This window comes from Xyrauchen texanus, chromosome 46 (assembly GCF_025860055.1).
Source record: "Xyrauchen texanus isolate HMW12.3.18 chromosome 46, RBS_HiC_50CHRs, whole genome shotgun sequence".
Lineage (NCBI taxonomy): Eukaryota > Metazoa > Chordata > Actinopteri > Cypriniformes > Catostomidae > Xyrauchen > Xyrauchen texanus.
Window position 1 is genome coordinate 13258643 of NC_068321.1, and position 18431 is coordinate 13277073.

An 18431-nucleotide genomic window follows, 5' to 3' on the forward strand; every position below is an offset into this window, starting at 1 on the left:
ATTTTAAATCCTTAAACCTTATTGTAAAGAGTTGCCAAAATTTGTAGACGAATTGCATCAATGAGATGAATTGCATAATTTTTAACAATCTTGTTGCATCTGAAAAAAGTCTGACAAAACAGATGATTCGCAATAGCTAATAATTTTGCTACTGTCGTAACAAATCAGGGGCTCTAAAAATATATATATGCAATACATGGGGTGCCACACAAAGGGGGGTTGAGGTCATTGAATCAACCCCAGTTGTGTAGTTGGGCCCCTGTAACACAATCACTTTGGTTATTTTTTCTCCTTCGGAATCCTCAGTAGAAATGTCCACACAGATCCATTCATAGGAAAACCTTTCATCTGGTTACGAGGTTTCCACGTGTTCCCTGTAATGGTGTACTCAAACTCACTGTACGATTTAATGTGAACACAGAATCTGCTCTCACTACAGCTGTAAACAGTGCTCCTTTGCTGTTACCTAGTGCTCAGGCATTGAAGTCCATTTGCCTGTGGTGATGTTGTAGCAGTCCATCAAACAACACAAGAAGTCATCCTTGGGTCCATTGCGTATAACTTAAAGGTTGTCCCTGTGGGTCACCATACAGTGTACATAGCTCTGGTGCTTCAGGAGTTTACTGACCAGAACCCATGCATCCTGGTGTGAGATGTATTAGTAGATTTCATTGCTTTCCCTTGGCTTCCATAGACAAACAAAAATCCTGCTCATAGCTTTGGTGCAAGCTACCCCAGCTACTGTTCTCAGTATATGTGCAGCAAAGAATCAGTTCTTTGTAGTGACATTATATATCTCAACTGAGGACATGGTGGTTCTCTCAGACTCTCCTCCCATGGCATAGAGGGAACCTTCAAATCCAATTAGAGTAAAGTTGTACCATGGTTGTCTGTGGCCTGGAAGCAAACTCCAAGTGTCTGTGATGGCATCATAGCAAAAGTTACTTTCAACAGCCCTCTTGTCAACACCGTGAACACCTCCAACAATGTAGAGTCTGTTCTCCAAGATGGTAACACCAGCCAGAGAGGTGCTGGTCTCCATGAGCAAGGCAGTGAGGACATTCCAATCCTGATCATCTTCATCAAGGTAACATACTGTCCTTATGGCAGCAACAGGAAGCTCATCAGCAGCTATAAATGTACTAGAAACTTGAGACTCAACATGTTCAATCAACTCTTGAGAAAGGTTCTTCAACTCTTCTTGCAGGTCTTGGTGCATATTTCGAATGAACTGTGCTGACATCTCATGGAGTCCCCATAAAGGCTGAGTCTTGGTACATGAGCAGGCAATTGTCAGAGTTGAGAAGATCCTGAAGATACTTGGCAAGAGGTTCTGCCTGGAAGAATGCAGCACATGGCTTCCAGAAATCGTCACCATTCAGAATGGGTCACTGCTGGCCCCTGCCAACATGATGAAACCATGAGTAGGAAGGTTCTTCATGTGAATCTCATCCTGATGGTACTTTACCATCCCAGATCAGTAAAGTGCCCTGAAGTACTCACAGTCTCTTAACAGCAGCAACTTGTTTGCTTCATAAACAACTCTCCAACTCTTAACTTGACGATATCCATGTGTAGTAGCCTACTTGAGATCAGATTTCTCTTGTCTTCTATTTATAAAAACACACCATTGTAAACCCCATTTTAAGATATTAAGTATCTCTGTTCACAATATACTTGAAGCAATTGTCTACAAAATGTCAACCAATATTTAAAACACTAACTAAAAATCTCTTTACTGACCAAGTTATTTACACAGAAATTTCCCTTGTGTGTCAGTAAACAAAACTGTCCTCCTCTAGCTGGTGCATGTTGTTAGGGTTACCTTGTCTTGTTTTACCGTTGCCCCTTTGGTTTCCATTTTTGTCCCTTTTGTATTCCATAGGTTCACTTTTGTCCCTTGTTTAGCTCCACTGTCTCACTAGTCTATTGTTTAAAGAACTACACTTCCCAGTATCCACCTGTCATCATCACTGCCATTTTGTGTCTTTGTTCACACCTGTTTATCATTTGTAATCATCCTGTCCTTGTGTATTTATATCCTGGTTTTTGGTTCAGTCCTTGTCTTTCGTTGAATGTTGTTAGCCCGGTGTGTGTTCCCTGCCTGTGTTGTGTTTATTTTCCCCATTGAGGGTTTTCCTTTGTGTTTTTGTAATAATAAAGTAAGCTGCACTTAGATCCGCTCTCCTCGTCTGCCTTTGCTGTCTGCATTCGTAACAGAACGAAAGAACCACAAATGGATCTAGCAGCTTACCTCATGGAACTGACCCAGGCAGAGTTGACCATCCGCGAGTTCTCCCACTTCTTTTCCGCTGTTGCCCCCCACACCGGCTTCGACGACGCATCCCTAAAGACCATCTACCAGCTTGGGCTACCAACATACCAGCTGAGGGAATTGCCGAACTCCGGAGACCTCACATGGAGGGAGTATGTGAGGTTAGTCTTGGGAGAACTCGCTGCCGGGGAATCACCTCTCTCGATCCCGGTTTCCGCCTCTGGGCTTTCCGTGCCTGCCACGGCCAACGAGCCAGCGTTGCCAGCTTCGTCCGCCCGGCGGAGGAGGAGAAGAGGAAAGGCTTCTGCTCCCCAGTCTCCGCCTGCCACGGCCAGCGAGCCAGAGCCCACGCCTGCCACGGCCAGCGAGCCAGAGCCCACGCCTGCCACGGCCAGCGAGCCAGAGCCCACGCCTGCCACGGCCAGCGAGCCAGAGCCCACGCTTGCCACGGCCAGCGAGCCAGCGCCAGTAGCCTCCGACGTCATTGAGCCAGCGCCTGTAGCCTCCGACGTCAGTGAGCCAGCGCCTGTAGCCTCCGACGTCAGTGAGCCAGCGCCTGTAGCCTCGACCGTCCCTGAGCCAGCGCCTGTGGTCTTGTCCGTCCCAGTGCCAGTAGCCATGACCGTCCAAGAGCCAGCGCCAGTAGCCATGACCGTCCAAAAGCCAGCGCCAGTGGTGGTGTCCGTCCAAGAGTCAGCTCCTCCCGAGCCTCCCGAGCTTTCCAGAGCTCCGCCTCCCGAGCTTTCCAGAGCTCCGCCTCCCGAGCCTCCCGAGCTTTCCAGAGCTCCGCCTTCCGAGCTCTAGGAAGCTCTCGAGCCTTCCAGGGCTCCGCCTCCAGAGCCTCCTACGGCTCTGCTCCCAGAGACTCCAGAGCTTTCTAGGGCTCCGCCTCTCGAGCCTCCTACGGCTCTGCTCCCAGAGACTCCAGAGCCTTCTAGGGCTCCGCCTCCCAAGCCTCCTATGGCACCGCCTCCCGAGCCTCCTACGGCTCTGCTCCCAGAGACTCCCGAGCCTTCTAGGGCTCCACCTCTAGAGCATCCTACGGCCCTGCCTCCTGAGCCTCCCTCAGCTCCGCCTCCAGAACCTCACGAGCCTCCTACAGCTCCACCACCAGAGCCTCCTGATCCTCCTACGGCTCCGCCTCCTGAGCCTCCTACGGCTCCGCCTCCAGAACCTCCCGAGCCTCCTACGGCTCCGCCTCCCGAGCCTCCTACGGCTCTGCCTCCAGAGCCTCCTGAGCCTCCTGAGCTCCCACGGCTCCGCCTCCCGAGCCTCCTACGGCTCTGCCTCCAGAGCCTCCTGAGCCTCCCACGGCTCCACCTCCTGAGCCTCCAGAACTTCCCATGGCTCCGCCTCCCGAGTCTCCTACGGCTCCGCCTCCCGCGCCTCCTACGGCTCCGCCTCCAGAACCTCCCAAGCCTCCTACGGCTCCGCCTCCAAAACCTCCCAAGCCTCCTACGGCTCCGCCTCCCGAGCCTCCTACGGCTCCACCTCCCGAGCCTCCTGAGCCTCCTACGGCTCCGCCTCCAGAGCCTCCTACGGCTCAGGCCCCAGAGACTCCAGAGCCTTCCTCGGCTCCGCCTCCTGAGCCTTCCTCAGTTCCGTCTCCTGAACCTTCCTCAGCTCCGTCCTCAGAGCCTCCCAGGCTTCCTGACCCGGCCCCTGTCCTGTGGCCTCCTCCCAGGGCCCCTGACCCTGTTCCTGACTTGTGGCCTCCTCCCAGGCCTCCTGACCCAGCCCCTATCCTGTGGCCTCCTCCCAGGCCCCCTGACCCAGTTCCCGTCCTGTGGCCTCCTCCCAGGCCTCCTGACCCGGCCCCTGTCCTGTGGCCTCCTCCTAGGCCTCCTGACCAGGCTCCCGTCCTGTGGCCTCCTCCCAGGCCACCTGACCCGGCCCCTATCCTGTGGCCTCCTCCTAGGCCCCCTGACCCAGTTCCCGTTCTATGGCCTCCTCCCAGGCCTCCTGACCCGGCCCCTGTCCTGTGGCCTCCTTCCGGGCACCCTGACCCAGTCCCTGTCCTGTGGCCTCCTTCCAGGCCTCCTGACCCGGCCCCTGTCCTGTGGCCTCTTCCCAGGCCCCCTGACCCTGTTCCTGTCCAGTGGCATCCTCCCTGGTCCCCCAAACCTATCCTTGCCCTGTGGCCAGCTCCCCGACCTCCTGAACCCATCCTTGCCCGGTGGCCAGCTCCCAGGCCTCCTGAACCTATCCTTGCCCTGTGGCCAGCTCCCAGGCCTCCTGAAACTATCCTTGCCCGGTGGCCAGCTCCCAGACCACCTGAACCTGTCCTTGCCCTTTGTGCCCCCCCGGACTGCCTGTCTGCCCCTCGTTGCCCCCCGGACTGCCTGTCTGCCCCTCGTTGCCCCCTGGACTGCCTGTCTGCCCCTTTGTGCCCCCCACAACTTCCTGCCTGCCCTCTGTGCCCCCTAGGACTTCCTGCCTGCCCTCTGTGCCCCCGGTGCCATCATTTTGTTTTCTGTGGGTTCCTTTTTTGTCTTTTGGTGTTTTTTTTCTTTTAGGATCGTCTGGGATCCGATCCTTAGAGGGGGGGCTATGTTAAGGTTACCTTGTCTTGTTTTACCGTTGCCCCTTTGGTTTCCATTTTTGTCCCTTTTGTTTTCCATAGGTTCACTTTTGTCCCTTGTTTAGCTCGACTGTCTCACTAGTCTATTGTTTAAAGAACTACACTTCCCAGTATCCACCTGTCATCATCACTGCCATTTTGTGTCTTTGTTCACACCTGTTTATCATTTGTAATCATCCTGTCCTTGTGTATTTATATCCTGGTTTTTGGTTCAGTCCTTGTCTTTCGTTGAATGTTGTTAGCCCGGTGTGTGTTCCCTGCCTGTGTTTTCGGTGTTGTGTTTATTTTCCCCATTGAGGGTTTTCCTTTGTTTTTTTTGTATTTGTAATAATAAAGTAAGCTGCACTTAGATCCGCTCTCCTCGTCTGCCTTTGCTGTCTGCATTCGTAACACATGGTGTGTTGTGGTCCAACTTTGTTACCAATATAGCATTGCCTATAGATAGCAGCAATGCCTCACGACAAACATTAAACAGATATGAGCAATGGCATGACAGAATAAACATGCCCAAAACACATAAGGTCAATGATATTAATTACACTACATCAGTGATAAATTATGCTGATTAGTTTGTTCTTGCTTGTGGTGATGTCATTTATCCAACAACTGAACAGAGATGCATTTAAACTTAAGCTTCTAGATTCTTTGATTAAAACAAACACCTAATCCAAAGTATTAAACTTTGGCATGTAACTCGTCCAAACATGAAGGATTGTGAGAGTAAAAATCTAGTTTGCTTTACAATCACGATTCCATTCTGAACCTTTTAACAATTATTTCAAATTCAGTGGGCGAAATACAGTCATCTCAATAGGAATCCACACGGTCTGAAATTTGTGGAATGGACATCCGGTTTCTGGTTTTGCATGCATGGAGTTCAAGTTTGGTGACCTTTGTGTGGCAGTGACCTCTGTGTGGGCAGTGTTTCATACACAGCTACACTTAATATTCACAATGGACAAGGATATCATTTTAGAGGCGAGTTTATTTTTTACATCACTCTATAAAGAAGCAGCTTGGCAATTAGTTTTTTGCTGTTTTCACACATGCTTCACATCTGCCAATGCCTTCTTCACCCGCAACATTTTGCTGTGCAAAGGGAAATGTGACTGTGCCTTTACAGAGATAGTCCACCCCAAAATTTAATTGCATCATCAATTAATCATTCTACAGTTGTTCCAATCCTGAATGACTTTCTTTCTTCTGGAACACAAAAGGAGATGTTAGGCAGTATGTTAGTCTCAGTCACCATTCACTTTCATTGCATCTTATGAAATGGCACATTTCCACTGCACGTTACGGTTCGACTCACCTCAAATCTACTCGCTTTACTTTTCTGAGCTTGCATTTCCATTGCAGTTTAGTGCCACAACAACGTGGGTGGGATTATAGGCTGATCGTCATAGTTGCGCCACCTCTACTGCTGTGACATCATCTTAAACACGACACAAACTGACCAAAACAATAACACGACCGCTAGCTGTTAGCTACTAGCTCATTGTGCAGAATAATGCAGTCGTTGCATGGTGATTTTACACAAGTGTAACAGTTAAATTGGCCTGGTTGTTTTAGAAGCAAGCTTCCAGTAGCTGGTCAACTAAATAAAGTGAAGCTTTCAAGCAGAGTATAGAGTTAACACAACAAAACATACCATCTTCCATCATGGCTGTGTCCAGGGCTTTCTCCCTTCCATTGCTCACTGGTTTAGATAGCGTCCATTTGGTCAAACCACTTCCACTTTTCCTTGATGGTTCTGTAGTCACTTTTAAGTTTTTTTTTTTTAAAAAACCTACCACCGGTCCTACACTGTTGGTAGGTCCGGTGGTAGCCGTGTGCAGCCAACAGCTGAGACACTTCTTGAGAGACTTTATAATTTCGCTCATCGCTAACAAGTGGACCGTCTGCAGCTCATTTATTGACCGCAGCGTGGTTTTACGCACAGCCATTTATTTTTTTCACAATTCGAATGTCACGTGAACAAATTATACTGCTATCGCTGTTACTAACTTTATAACTAGCGGGTTGATGTCACGTGTCGGAAATCCAGTGACGCTGGTAGTGACGATTCTCCTTGACCAATCAGTGATCTGCAGGATTTTGACATCACATTTAGTATCGGCTCGGCTCAATTGGAACCTTGACCGAGGTGGTACTAAAAAAAAATAAGGTACCGGGTACTATCCACAGTGGAAACCCCAAAAAAGCAAGTCGAATTGAGAAGAGTTGTACCGTGCAGTGGAAAAGCCCCAAATGTGAATGGTGACTGAGGCTGTCATTCTGACTAACACATTCTTTTGTGTTCTACGGAAGAAAAAAATTTCAGTTTACATCTGAGTATATCAGATGAATATGTCCAATCATGGCTCCACTCAAAGCTTTAATAACAGGCAATTAACCCTCCTGCTGTGCAAGTTATGAGGTAATTGCAGGTCAGTGGTCCTGCTGAGAAGCATTCATATCTCTGTGAGTGATCAACATGGGTTGCCCAGAGTTCTCAAATTCATTATCTACACACACCTAGACACAGGAGCTTAGAAGGCACCCTCATTGCGTTACTATGGAAACTATACTGGTAGAGTCCCCTTGGTCTCTGTAACAGTTAAAAGACGGGCAAGGAGGATGCGGGAACCAGCTGAAGAGTAAACAAAGATTAAATGGTAAACTTAAAACCAACATAAACAAATGGCATGATGCATTCCCCTCCCTTCCTGGAGGAGAAGGGGGTGTTGCCTATCCAGCCATGGTCTTCCCCACATTTACGGAGCTCTGGGAGAGACGAGGGGAGGAAAAGGTGAATAGGAAAGAGTGAGGTGGATTGACAGAGAGAGAGAGAGAGAGAGAGAGAGAAACTTGTTCACTGGCTTCCGGACGCGCTTTCGCCTGGTCCTCAACCACTCCTCTGCTCTGCTCTCTGGAGAATGCCAGCTCGCTCCTCCTCCAGCGTATGGCAGCGATTCCTCCGGCCCCTTGTGGACGGAATCACTCCTCACCTTCTTCGGCAGACGGACGCGGCTCCTCCGTCTCTCAGCAGCCGGCAGCGGCCCCTCTGTCCCCAGGAAGATGGCCCAGGCTGCTCCTTTGGCGAACAGAAGTGGCAAGGACTCCACGACAGCTCATCCCTCCTCCTTCCTGGGTTTCAGCACCACTGTAACAATTAAAAGATGGGCATGGAGGAGACAGGAACCAGCTGAACAGTAAACAAAGTTTAATGATAAACTTAAATCCTACATAAACAAAAGTCCAGTGCGGCCGCATGCGTCTCTCTCTCTCCCAAACTGACACCTCCATCTCGCCTTTTTCGCCTGCCTGGCTGATTAGCCTGATTCAGGGCCGACCGTGTGCCTTCATAGCCTGGCCCTGCCCTCCTCCTCCTCCTCATCACAGTCTCCCTTAAAGTCAAGAGCTCAACCCCTGGCCTACCTAAATGTGTATAGTGCTAATAGTGTCTGCTTGACTGTTGAACTTTGGCACACATGGGCTTTCAGTATCACCACAGCCACGTCCTTTGCGTATACAGAAAGTCCTTTGCAGCTGCTTTTAATGTGAATGCATACTTTAAATGGCCACATGTGATAAGCACGGTGAAGACACTTGAACTATGTAACCTTTGCAATTCAAGTATTGGTGATATAAATTATTTATTTAAAGGCAAGCCTGGCTGCAAGAATAAATAATTAGTATGCCATTATTAAAAAGTCAGAAACTTTGGTATAAACTCAAACATTTCTCAATGACCAAATTATACAAACTATACTATCCATGTCAGTTTTAAAGGTCTATACATTTACACTATGTCTTTTACTTTTGAGTCCTTTGGACTTTTAGGAGAAACAGCTGTGTCCATGTTAATACTTCAGTGAATTACTTCATTTAGTCCACTTAACTGTAAAAGAGCAACCTCTGAGTGATACCTTTTTCCTCTAGCTTTTTTATACATTGAGAAAAATAATCTGCCTCTCTAAGTGCACAATAATAAATTGTGAGAACAAAGGGAATAGCTTGATTTCAAAACATAACAAACAGAGGTCAAAATGTGTTTATATTGCCTGTGCTGAGTCATGGTGAGCCATGTGCAGGACCATGTGACCTCTTTGTTTTGATCATGTGATGGCAAATCCAGCAGGAGCAGGGCTATGTAACAGGTTTCATGCAGGATTGCGCTCAGTGGTGTAACCTCATTGTGTAAGTTGGCTATTATGAAAGCCCAAAGCGAATGTACCGGACGAATCCAGAATATTCAAATTCAGTTGTTTTTCCTTTCATTTAAGTCACATGTAAAAGGAAGAACTAGGTTTAATTTTAAACACGTGTGTTCAGTGGGAACTATTTGTGGAGTTTTATCCTCACACCTCTTTACATATAACTTATACATTATAAATGTTATATATAAAAAGTCTTTATAACTAATATACAAGCAAGAGAGGAAAAGACTCTAAAGAAGAGAGCTTTAAATACTGTACATTCTTTGTTTGGAAATTTTTTTAAATGAAATGTCAGAATTTTATAGCCAGCACATAAATGTTTGGGGAAAATAATACAATTCCTCTATGTTTAGACCAGTGGTTCTCAATTGGAGGGTCGTAGGTCTGTTTGGGTCAGCAGGGAAAAACAGTGATAAATGCAAATAATAAAATTCAACCAAGCATAACCTCATGCGACCCTGCGGATACAGGCGGGAAGTTGCATTTTGGCTTCGCTATACACAACGTATAAGTTAAATGAATTTAAACCAACTGATCTCAGTCCAGGAGAATCTGGGCTGTCAGTAAAGAGTTAAACATTCAACGTATGAAGTCATGTGACAAAAATAACATGGCACCAATCACAGCGGAGTTGACTTTGGGAGAAACACCAACAAAACTACATCTGGTAAGAAACCTAATTAAGTTTTTATTTTGAAACTATTTTTGGAGTAATAATACTAAGAAGTGTTATGTTTTAGCTTTCTATCTCACATACACCTCTTTTTTATCTAATACATAAGAAAGTGAGGATGGCAGAATAAATATGAAGAGCTTAAAATATCTTCTTTGTGTGGGTTACAAAAGCTAAATCAAGGATTTCATTGAATTCTATAATTTTTCTGAGAGTGGAGGATGCAAATGTTTGAGGAGGAGTAAATTGAGAGTAGTGCGTCTGACTTCTTCTGAGAAATAGAAAAGGTGAAAAGGTCCAATCTAGTAGTTGTGCAGCAGCCTTGATGTTATAAGCGGCCTTTGGCTGAACTATAAAATAAAAAGATCAAAGAGTGACCAAAAACTCACCTTAATCAAAAACCAGTTGATCACAATTATAAACCACATCTGCTTCTACAGCATAAAGAAAGGAGAACAAACATCCATTGATAATACAAGCTTGGATCACTAGAAAGGAAGTGTGGGTGGGTACAATGACAGAAGGTGAAATGGTCTATCAATAGAAGAGCGTTGTGTTGTTGTTGCCCTACCAAAACACATGCTGGGACCACTGCATGAGCAAACCACTTCAAACCGTTTGTGTGTGTGTGTGTGTGTGTGTGTGTCGGTTTGCATCCCAGCTGTATAAAAGAGTTTGTGACTTCAACAGCCCACTACAAAGAGGGGAGAATGAAAGATCTGCCAACGGTACAGGAGATGTGTACACTCAGTCCTCAACAGCAAGATCTACAAAGGACATTTGGCAGGGTGCGCAACACATAATGGAATGTGTTTCTGTCGTTTCATATGAGTGATGCTGCCACCTGCTTCTACTGAAGTTTAGCAGGTGATTGATGAATGCATTTTAAGCTTTTAGGGTTAGGGTTAGGTTAAAAATTTCAAAAAGGCATTCTCGGCTGCAGCGTGCATCTGGATAAATAACTATAGTGATTTTATCCTTTGATCATTATATGGTTCATTACTACTGCCATTATCAATTAAATTAATGAAATAACAACATTTTTGTATTTTTTTTTTAAGAAACTTAATTTTGTAAATATCGCTTTTATAGTTTTGCAAATAAAAAAAGCTTAATTTACCTATAAATGTGTTGCGCTGACAATGAATTTACTTGGCGCATAAGCAACATTTCAACACATTTAGCTTTTGTTAAACTTGCAGGTGGATAAATAAAACGTATAATCATTGTTTAGTCAATTCGCCCCTCAGATCTTGTGTTTAAAATTGTGAACTTTAGCATTTATCAATATACAGTAGTCTCATGCTAAATTTTAATAATTCATATGAGATGGCGATATTGAACAATATCTTGGCTTGTACGAAAAGGTATTTATACAACAACAACAAAAATGACTGATGTTTGTCAATAACCTTTAACCCTCCTATTTTCATTGGGTTATTTTTGACCTGGGACAGGTAAATAGTATGTTATAAATACTGCATATTTTGTGTACTTGGTTACTGTACTGTTCTCTAGCCTCCCCACCTGCTAAATACATTTACTAACATCATTTTTTATGATAGGTTACAATGGGGCAAAAGGCCCCCCAATGGTAAAAGACTGAATATTATTTAGTCCTAAAACATTAGAAAGCAGAAATAACAATTATGGCACCTTCCTAAATCCCTGTAACACTGCAACAAATTGTTTGAAGGGAAGAATGGATTTGTTGCATTGGACGTGCAAAGTGAGCCCATTTTTGACTGCTGGAAAATACAATAAAGATTCATTTGTGAAATAGGCATGTACCAACATTTTCACTGTTGATTTTCCACAAGCAAAATAAATCAGTTTGTAAAATAACACATCGTTTTATCCGGGTGGCGGAGGATGAATCTCAGCTGCCTCAGCATCTAAGACTGTCAATACACGCATCTTATCACGTGGCTTGTTGAACGCGTTACCACAGAGACGTATTGCATGTGGAGGCCCACATTATTCTCCGCGGCATCCACACACAATACACCACGCACCCCTTTTCTTAAGACAATGTTTTCTCCAATGCTTTATTAACTCCAATGTTTTCTTTCTTCAAATTAATTAGAAAGTTATTATTTTATGAAAATCATGGTAAGGTTTAGGGTTTGGGTAACGGGGTACACTTTATGGTTAGGTCTAGGTTAGGAGTTAGACTTAAAGGTAAAGCATGTAACTTTTTCAGTGTTAAAATAATTTCTTCTATTCCAGCTTAATATGCAGAGACAACTATATAAATATAAGCCATTCATAGGTTAATTTTCTCAAAAACTGTAAACACTGTGTCACAGTGGCACTATGACAATTCCAGTGTTTGTTTTGAGAGACCCGCTTAAACCCACCCCAACATCATTACTCAACCAATGGTGTGAGTTGGGGGTGGGACTATCTGAACAACTGCAGATGAGGGGTGTATTCAGAAAGCTGTTTTGAAAACATTTATTTTTGCAATTCCGTTCACTCGAGTTAGTGTCGCAGGAATGACAAACTTCAGCTTTGTACCTCCTGAAACCCCTGCATGACTGCTGTGTGCCATTTCCATTTCCCTTTTTTTATTTGTAACTAGTAGCACCTAATAAACAAGCAAAAAAATTGTTTTGAAATTTTCTGTAAAACTGAATAAATAATTTTGATTCAAATTAATGTCCAGCATCATCCAATCACTCCCAACCATGTTATAATAAAATTATACATTATACATTGTGAATCTATGTACAGATTACCATTGTCCCATGTGTGCCAAACATGTTGAGTGGTACAAACATCATCTGCAGCCTGAAACTGAAGTTTTAGTCATATTTTAGGATTTAAAGCACTTAGGATAAAAAGCTTAAAGCTATAGGATGTTCCCTTTCTCCATATTTAGTGAATGACTTATCCTCCAGTGTGCTGTCTGTCTGCACTGGTCTCGGAACAGTTTGAAATGCACCTTATTTTAATAAGGCCCATATAAAACCTCTGAAAACAATTTTTCAGCTTTTGGATGAACGCATTTATTCTCATTGTGAAAATACACAGTTCATATAGGAACACATTTACTAATGTTAATGAACAGAATCGTATTGGACAGTGATAACAAAATGAAATATAACAAAATGTATATCATAATGAAGCGAAATGATCCACAGATGTGTTAGTGTTTTTTTTTACTTTTAAGGAAATGCGGTGCCAATTTCCACATATGTGGACATTATGTTTATCAGCGTGCTGATGCATGATAGATGAACAGATTTTTTTAAAGCGGCATATCAAATGAAACTAGAGACTCTACTCTTTACAACCAAATAGGTTTCAATTGAAAAACTTGAAGAGATTTCTTACCAGAGGCACTTTTGTTGGCGCTGCATCCGTAGAAGCACTTCAAGGAAATTGACGGCATGTGACTCAATGCGGAAGATGTTAACCCTTTAAATGACAGTCAAGAGTCTTGTGAAAAGTATTCAGTTGGTTTTTATTCATTTAAATGATGTGTTGCATTTAGCGAAGCCAAAATATAACATCCACGCATGTGGACGCAGTGTTGCACGTGGTTAAGAAAATGTGTAATATCATTGTTCATTGGTTTGTTTATTTTCCTATAGGGGCATAAAAGCTGTACGTTTTTGTTCCAACAAACTTGCACGATTTCTTGCAGTTTCAGCATATCGTACTGATTAATACGATTTATCATAAGACTGGCTTGGCTTCAATAATCAATATTGCATTTAAAACCCTTTTAAAAGCCCTATGGCTTACTCTTAAACATTGTTTATTGGATTCGTTTACAAGTTTCCTCAAAGGGTTAACTGTCTGTTCCTATTTCTAATTTTGTTCATTTGTAAAATGACACCCCTTGTACACTCAAGAGATAATCATTCTAGCATTTTAATTAATGAAACAAAGCCACAATCATGGACCCTTGATGAGTGTGCTAATTTCTCCATTGATTAGCAGAGGAACTGAACAGTGGGTCGCTTTTTAATTGCCATCTGCTTGACTGACGTTTTGGTGTGACAAGAAGATGACAGTGGGGCACAACCCCAATCTATGCACCCTCACCCCCCACATCGAGGAATGCTGGTATGTTTCCATCAATACATCTATTAAATACTGTCCCACAAATATTGGCAAATATAATAAAGTCTCAAAATTGTTTTGGAAAATAATACAATCGTTTTTTATAATTATTAATAATAATGTTAATAATTCATAATAGTTTTGCATATTGTTGGGCCTATGCAGTTAATGTTAATACATTTAAATGTTTGATCTTAAGGACATTTGTGCTACTTAAAAAAATAAATACAGCTTAAACCGATTTTTATTTTTATTTAAAACTCAAGTCAAATGTAAAATCTGTGTCCTGAAGGAAAATCTGTTAAGAACCACTTATTTCTGCACACTCACTATTGATGTTAGTGGTAGGATTGATTTCCTTTAAGTCAGACTGACAACAATTTTAAATACAAAGTTAATTGCATTATTCTAAGTGAAGCATAATGTATGCATCTTTAATCCGATTCATCCCTGATGGCATGCATTTAAAAAATAATCCGCACATTCTCCCAAATCTTTTACCATCTCTTTTGTTTATTCTTTGTGGACAGATGTTATGTGCATTATACAAATTGAGCTGTCAGTCTTGCATAGTATTCGAAGGGTGAGGTAAAGGGGGAAGGGTTTAGGGGGAGAGAAGAATTCTAGATGTAACTGTGAGATTGACTGACAGTTAAATTAAGTGTGAAAAACAAAGGAATCTGTGACTCTCATGTGAGATGTCAGATGCTTCAGACTGTTCAGAGCATCGGTCTGCAACTGTGCCATCTGATTGACTAGTGAAATGTAAAGGCAATATGGGAAAAGTTTTTGAGTTAAAAGAATAGTTTATCCAAAAATGTAAATTGTCATCATTTACTCACTATTTTTTTGCTCCAAACCCATTTGAATTTCTTTCTTCCAACACAAAGGGATACTTTTTGAAGAATGTACTGGTCGCTGTTTTCCATGCAATTCCAAAAGCAATTTAAGGACGCAAAAGCACCATAAAAGTGGTCCGTTTGACTAGTGTGCTATATTCCATGTATTTTGAAGCCATATTATTGCATATCATTACTTCCATTCATTGTTATAAATTTAAACAATTATTAGGTGCATATAAACCAGCAGCCAGGACATTTTCAAAATGTCTTTTTATGTGTTCCAAAGACGAAATAAAGTCTTACTGGAACACCTTTGGAATGAGGGTAAATAAGAGTAAACAATGTCAGAATTTTCAGTTTTAGGTGAACCATTCCTTTAATAGCATTTGAAAATCATGCCAAGAGTTATTCAAACAAAGAATTAGTCTATACAGAGCAGAATACGAACTCATTCATCTCCAAAATTCTAATTGAACAGCCTCCTGTTCTTGGTTACTAATCTTCAGTTCTATCCTGCTTTTATTGTTTGTACCAGCTCTCAGAAATGCTATGCAGTGCCTCTTCTTCTCTTTCTTTTCTCCTTTCATCCTTAGCTGTGTGATATATGAGCGGATACATCTATCCTTCTCAGGAGTGAGAAAAAAGAAAGTGGGCTCAGAGTGGGACAGTCCTGTAAGTGCACCTCAGCTTTCTTATGGGCTTTTGCTGAGGGAGAGCTCAGTGTGACCTAGATTCCATAGCCCCCAGTCATAACACTGCAGGGTCATATGACTAGACGTGCCCTCAGTCAAAACAATAACATGAGGAGAAGCACTAAGGCTGGGGGCGGGGCTCTGGGATGCTTGCCTGTTTGCGGGGGCTTTGATGTCCTAACTCTTTGCAGGTGCTAAAAGAAAATGGTGGGGTAATAAACTCTCTTTACATGGCAACCACATACGCATGACTGGTCATCATTTCAGTGCAAAAACTAGCAAACTAGCCATTTTTGGTGTTGTTTTCTCATGACTCAACAGATTTCACCACCACAGTGGTTGATGCAACCTACATGGAATTGTTAACATCAACATGAAATCAAAATGGACCCCATTTACTTTCTTAGTACATGTTCCCGGTCTTATTGTGATGATTTATCAGTACATTGTTAAAAAAAAAAAAAAAGGCTGGAAGATAACCATTAGTCAATTAGCTATGCAAAATACAAATGAAAGTGAACTTGACCTGTAGGCTCAATTTCCCATTTAAAAATCCTTCTCTGTTTTGACTTCAAATCAACTGCAAACTCGTATTTAGGTTTAGCTTCCTTATGATTCACTATGATCATAAATGCAAAGTGTTTATGATCCAATCAACTCCCAATGGAAAATATCTCACTCTACATTTTGTCTTGTTGAATATCCCGTTTCACTCGAAAATACATCACATTACAGAAGCAAAATGGGTTGTCAATGCCACTTCATGTTGTCTTTAAAGTCAAAGGTCAAAGAATTGGCTGTACAATGGGAATACATTGACTTTAACGCTTAATAAAGTACCCAAAAGTGTCATACATTTTTTTTATATGCGACATGTGCATGTACCAAGTCTTCTGAAGGCATACGATCAATTTGTCTGATGTACATTAATTCATTATTCACTAGAAATAAAATAAAATCAGTCCAGAAACAGTGCTGAAATCCAATATGTCGACTATTTTGATAACATCAAACCTTATTGGGACTCAGTGTTGTGATGTCATTGATTCTTGCCACACGATGTCATGACTTCTGGTCACGAGACGGGCGAGAACGAATAATACTTTTGGGTGCTTTATTAAAATGTTGGACTGTCATTGTATTGAATTCAGCCAACAGGACATTCTTTAAGTAATTTCTTTTTGCGTTTCTAAGAAGAAAAACATATGGGTTTGGAACGACATGAGGGTGAGTAACTAATTGTAGAATATAAATTTTTGGGTTATCAATTTCTTTAAAGATCACACATTTAAATAAGAGTAAAAAACAATGAATGATGCTAAGTTTTATGGATATTTTTGTTGTAATATGGATGTTCACCAATGTTTCCCAATGACATCTTGATAATGTGCCATCCCAACACATTCTAAAACAAATATTTTGATTACTTTGACAGAAAAGTCACATCACAATATCTCTCAAGGTTGTACAGATGCAATTTGCGTTTAGCTTTTCTCATGTCTGCCAATTGGCAGTGATCCCCTGTGGATGATGACCACTCACTAAAACAATGCAGGAAGTTGATGTGGGTAAAAAAAACAACATCGGGCTTCAGGACCAGCTCTCTGACCTTGTGGTGACCTGTGGACGGGGATGCCAGCAGGAGTAGGCACAATCTGACCTTCCAAAGTTTTAATTACATTTATGCTTTAGGTGTAATATGAGGTAATGCTGCACTCTAGCATATTGTCTATTTGCTACCCTATTCTTTTCACCCCTATGTCATCTGATTTGTCCCTTTTCCTAGAATGCTCAAATCCATAGAGTTTAAAACCCCTAATTTTAAACCTGTTTGAAAAATATGAAAAAATAATTTCCTTGAATTGTGTCTCCATGGTGTTGTTTTGGTCATAATATCTTAGAAAATCTACATGATCATGATGAATAATACCAAATAAACCCCTCATCCTTTCCCTACTGAAAAGACCATCTTAGACCACCACCAATTTCCATGAGTTAACAAAAACGATTAAAAAGTCAAAAACTAGCAGTGAAAAAAAATGCCTTTGTTTACTAAAATTAACTAATATTAAAGAATCCCTTCCAGAAAACCAGCATTCAGAACAACACAAATGCTGGTGACCAACTATGCAGTTTTTTTCAGCAGGGATCCCATTAAAGAATGATTATATATATATATATATATATATATATATATATATATATATATATATATATATATATATATATATATATATATATATATAGATATAGATATAGATATTTCTATAAATAAATCACACAAAACTTGTCAAAATACAAAATTATATAGTAAGTGTGCTGAAAAAATAATACACTTGTGGGAATAAACGTGAACAAGACATGAATAGCATTTAGAATTGAATGAGTAAATTGGACTTTGGAATGGGTCACGTATTATATACATCATAATACATGTAATAGGTGATTATATGTTTTCCATTTTTAGTTATGCCTAGGATTTGACCATATGTTCCACCCCAGTGAAAACATAAGTGATTGTCTAATGCTGCCCTCCAGATAACCTATGAAGAGGATTCGGAACTGTGCATTATAAGCCCCCTCTTGTCAGGGCAAATAGTGGGGGTCTTTGTGATCTGTCAGATTAGAAGTGTAAAGCTGCATAAAGCCACTTTTGCTACAGGTTATCACATTTTCTTCTACTACATGTCATACAGAGGTCATTGTGATAGAACAGCCACCAACAATAGTGCTGTGTTTGGAAACTTGCCATGTCTACTTTAGATATGAACTTACTATGATATAATACACATTCAAGATTGTTATTAGTAGAGTAGAAATATCTATGGGGTACCAAAATAGCAGAAACATATGTTGTATAATCATTTGTGTTCTCAAAAAATAAATAAAAGAAAAGTTATTTGTCAAAGAAATACTAATCTAGTCTTGTCCTTTGCATTTAGATGTCATTTTTAGACAGTGTCTCTGGGAAGCATTCTGCTTGATGACTTTGACAGTTAGTCAGATTTCTTTTATATGTGTGTGTGGTCATCACTATAAGGGGCTGTTTACACTGAACACATCTTTGCACTAAAACAAGCAAGAGGCAGTGC

The 18431-nt window shown here is 41.9% G+C and overlaps 1 pseudogene; it reads right to left on the reverse strand.

The window, feature by feature from the left end:
- Positions 1-279: 279 nt before the first annotated feature.
- Positions 280-1572, reverse strand: LOC127637901 (kelch repeat and BTB domain-containing protein 13-like; annotated as a pseudogene).
- Positions 1573-18431: the final 16859 nt, after the last annotated feature.